This window comes from Triticum dicoccoides, chromosome 6B (assembly GCF_002162155.2).
Source record: "Triticum dicoccoides isolate Atlit2015 ecotype Zavitan chromosome 6B, WEW_v2.0, whole genome shotgun sequence".
Lineage (NCBI taxonomy): Eukaryota > Viridiplantae > Streptophyta > Magnoliopsida > Poales > Poaceae > Triticum > Triticum dicoccoides.
In genome coordinates, this window is record NC_041391.1 from 404846315 (window position 1) to 404850950 (window position 4636).

The following is a 4636-nucleotide window of genomic DNA, read 5'->3' on the forward strand; positions in this document are numbered from 1 at the left end:
GCGGCGCTGGCGCCCCCGGTCGTCGCAGCTCTCCTGGGCGGCTCGCAGGCGCCACTCTCAGACCGCCACGTCAAGCCATTCTTTCGCTAGATCAGCACCATCCTCACGCGGCAAGGAGCTCTCTCGGGTTGGGTGCCGCCCAAGGACGACCTGACTTTCGACTCAGAAGATCACCCCGTCACCACCGCCTGCTCGCGTGCGCTCCTGATGCTCTGCACGCCCACCATCTGCCAGGTGGCTGTCACCAAAACCCTCATCGACGGCGGTGCCGGCCTCAACATGCTCTCGGTGGAGGCCTTCAGCCTCCTCCATGTACCGCCGGAGCGTCTCCAACCCAGCAAGCCCTTCTCAGGCGTCGGGGGTGGTTCCTCCATTTCCCTAGGGTAGATCTGCCTTCCCGTGACCTTCGGCACCCGCGACAACTGCCGCACAGAGCTGGTCGACTTCGACATTGCTCACATCGGCCTCCCGTACAACGCCATCCTCGGATACCCTACCTTGGCGCAGTTCATGGAAGTAACCCATCTGGCCTACAACCTCATGAAGATGCCTGGAAGCAAGGGCGTCCTCACCATAGCTGGGGATACCAAGGAGACTCTTGTGGCGCTCAAGCTCGCCCTCAAGGCCACCGCGGCGGCGCAGCCCGCCGATGCGGATGCCTCCAAGGCCAAGGAAGCTGCACCGACCAAAAAGAAGCAGCTATTCACTCAGGATAAGGCGGAGACCAAGAAGGTGCCAGTTGAGGAAGACGGGTTCTCAGGAGCCACCTTCACCATAGGTGCCAACCTCGACCCTGACCAAGAGGAGGCGCTGGTGAGGTTCTTGCGCTCGAACAAGGAGGTGTTCGCATGGGAACCCAAGTAGCTAGCGGGGGTCCCAAGGGAGGTGATTGAGCATCACCTAAATGTGTGCCCCAATGTACGCCCTGTGAAGCAGAGGGCGAGGTGGCAGTCCACGGAGAAGCAGGCCTTCATCATCCAAGAAACCCGCAAGCTGGAGGCAGCAGGAGTTATTCGCGAGGTTCGCTACCCCGAATGGCTGGCAAACCCCGTTGTCATGCCAAAAAAGGGGGGAAGGAGCACATGTGCGTTGACTTCACCAACCTCAACAAGGCCTGCCCCCAAGATCCGTTCCCGCTTCCCCGCATCGACCAGATCGTCAACTCCACCGCCGAGTGCGACCTGCTTTGTTTCCTGGATGCGTTCTCGGGTTATCACCAGATCAAGATGGTGGTAGAAGACGTGGAGAAGACAGCCTTCCTGACCCCATGTGGGGTATACTGCTACACTTGCATGTCGTTCGAGTTACGCAACGCGGGCGTGACCTTCCAACGGCTGATGCACATTGCCTTGGGCCGGCAGCTCCGGAGAAACGCAGAGGCTTACGTCGACGACATTGTGGTGAAGTCTTGGGAGGCAAGCACCTTGATCCAGGACATGGAGGATACCTTCGCGAGCCTCCGCCAGGCTGACCTACTACTAAACTCAAAAAAGTGCGTGTTCGGCCTCTCTTTCGGCAAGCTGCTGGGCTTCCTCGTGTCCCACAGGGGGATCAAGGCCAACCCGGAGAAGGTCAAGGCGATCGAAGACATGAGTCCGCCGTAGACCCTCAGAGAAATGCAAAAGCTCGCTGGTTGCGTCACCGCTTTAGGACGCTTCATCTCCAAGCTGGGGGAGCGTGCCCTACCATTCTTCAAGCCGATGAAGAAAAAGGGCCCATTCGAGTGGACACAGGAGGCCGACCAAGCGTTTCAAGACCTCAAGGAATACCTGATCACCCCTCCCGTGATGGTGGCACCGCGCCCTCTCGAGCCTCTGGTGCTCTACCTTGCCGCCACTCCCTACTCTGCCAGCGCAGCCCTGGTGGCGGTTCGGGAGGAGCGCCAGGCTAAGGCCACGTCCTGACCAGCTACGACCTTAGCCGAGGAAGCACAAGACCAAGAAAGCCTCACGAGGACCACGACAACGGTAGCAAGAGACCAAGCTCGGCAGGATGATGCCCCCGGGGGTAAAGAGGCCCCGCCAAGCAACCAGCCGCTGAGGGCTCCACTATCTCAGGAGGCGCCTCAACCTCCGGAAGACACAGGCCACGTTAACGCCCCCACCCTCGTCGAACATCCGGTGTACTTCGTCAGCACGGTGTTGCGGGATGCAAGAGCACAGTACCCCATGCCTCAGAAGCTCTTACTCGCGCTCTTGGTGGCCTCGCACAAGCTGCGGCACTAGTTTCAAGGTCACCCCATCAAGGTCATCTCAGCCTACCCACTGGAAAGGGTACTCCGGAGCCCCAACTCCGCTTGGAGAGTCGCCGAATGGAACATCGAGCTAGAGGCATTCCAGTTGGAGTTCAGCAGCACAAGGGTCATCAAGGGAGCCGCACTTGCTGATTTCATGGCTGAATGGACGGAAGCACCAGAGCTCAAGGTGCACGAGGATCGGTCTCTCTCCCCAGGAAGTGAGGCACCAGATGGCTGGGTCATGTATTTTGATGGTGCCTTCTCGCGGCAGGGTGCAGGGGCTGGTGCAGTGCTTATATCACCCACTCAGGACAAGCTCTACTACGCCGTACAACTTTTTTTCTAGCAGGGCGAGAAGGTATCCAACAACATAGAAGAATATGAGGGCCTCATAGCAGGCCTGAAAGCTGCAACAGCACTGGAAGTGAAGCGCCTCATCATCAAGGGCGGTTCACAACTCCTCGTCGACTTCTCCAACAAGGTGTACGAGCTGAAGGACGAGCACATGGAAGCGTATCTCGCGGAGGTGCGCAAGATGGAGAAGCAGCTCTGGGGGCTGGAGTTGCATCATGTGCCCCACGACACCAACCAAGAGGCTGATGACATCGCCAGGAGGGCATCCAGATGGCTGCCCCAAGAGCCTGGTGTTTTCGAGGAACGACTCTTCAAACCGTCGGTGGCGCCACCACTTTCAAGAATGGCACAGCCTTGGGAAGAACTTCCTCAGCCACCTGCCACAGGAGCCCTGGCCTATGGCCCGACTTCGGGAGCGCGCCTACTCTTGGCATTGGAGCCTCAGGAGGGATGCTGGACCAAGGAATTCAAGGACTCCTGATGCAAGGGATGCTGCCAGAGAAAGAGGAGGACACGGAGCGCGTGGCCCGGCAGGCCACAACCTACTGCATCCAGGAAAGCGAGTTATACCGGAAGCGGCCGAATGACATTTCCCTGCGTTGCATCTCCAGGGAACAGGGGAAAGAGCTGCTGGCCAACATACACGGTGGGGATTGCAGACACCACTCGTCGTTACGGACCCTCGTCGGCAAGGCATTTCCCAGTGGATTCTATTGGCCTACGACACTCAATGATGCGACCGAGCTGGTGAAGTCCTGCGAGGCCTGCCAATTCCATGCCAAGCAGATCCATCAGCCAGCTCAGGGCCTGCAAAACATCTTGCTCTCGTGGCCGTTCGCGGTCTAGGGGCTGGATATCTTGGGCCCATTCCCTCGAGCGCCTGGGGGCTACCGCTACCTCTATGTCGCCATCGACAAGCTCACCAAGTGGGCGGAGGTGGAAGCCGTCCGCACCATCCCAGCCGGCTCCGCGGTTAAGTTCATCAAGGGCCTCGTGAGCCAATTTGGGGTCCCTAACCGCATCATCACTGACAACGGTTCGCAGTTCACTAGCAATCTCTTCAAGACCTATTGTGCTAACCTTGGAATGTAGATCTGCTATGCTTCGGTGGCGCACCCCCGGAGCAACGGCCATGCCGAACGCACCAACGCGGAGGTCCTGAAGGGCCTCAAGACCAGGACCTTCAAGAAGAAGCTGGAGGCCTGCGGCAGGGGCTGGCATGACGAGCTCTAGTTCGTGTTGTGGTCAATCCACACCACCGCCACCAAGCCAATGGGCGAGACCCCATTCTTCCTCGTCTACGGAGCAGAAGCGGTTCTCCCTCACGAGGTCGGGCGTCGCTCCGCGCGGGTCTTGGCGTTTGATGAGGCGCAGCAGGACGCCATGCGGGGGATGGACCTCGTGCTGGGGGAGGAACACCACCGTGAAGCCACGCTACGGGCGGCAAGATACCAGCGGGCGCTGCGGTGATATCACTGTCGCAGTGTCTGCCCCAGGACACTCGAGGTGGGTGACCTCGTCCTGAGGCGAGTGCTCTCCAGGGAATGGCTGCACAAGCTCTCACCCATGTGGGAGGGCCCGTTCAAGGTCGCCCACGTCTCCAGGCCTGGCGCCGCGCGCCTGGAGACCCAAGACGGGGTAGCCATCCCAAACGCCTGGAACATCCGGCACCTCCGGAATTTCTACCGCTGAAGAAAGGCACGGTGCCTGTGAAGAAGGCCCAGTGCCTGTGAAGCTCGCCGCCTGTGACACACTCACGTAATAATGAGTGGGGCTATACACGCCCCAGAGTCTCAGGAGTGCCGCCATTGGGCCTCGGGGGCTCCCTCCCATGCCCAGTGGTAGCACTTACCTCCGCACTGGTGAGAAGACTTGAAGACTAGACTAGGTGCCGGACGCGGCTTTTCATTTGCTTTCTGTAGTTGGCTCGCTCTTCCTTGATTGAACTTTGATTGAAGTTGCTTCTGGTGTTCTTTGCCGGTTCTGTTCCATCGCCTTCTGCCTCCGTTTCCTGTCTTCATCTCTTCGTCTGACTTGCTCTCTTTC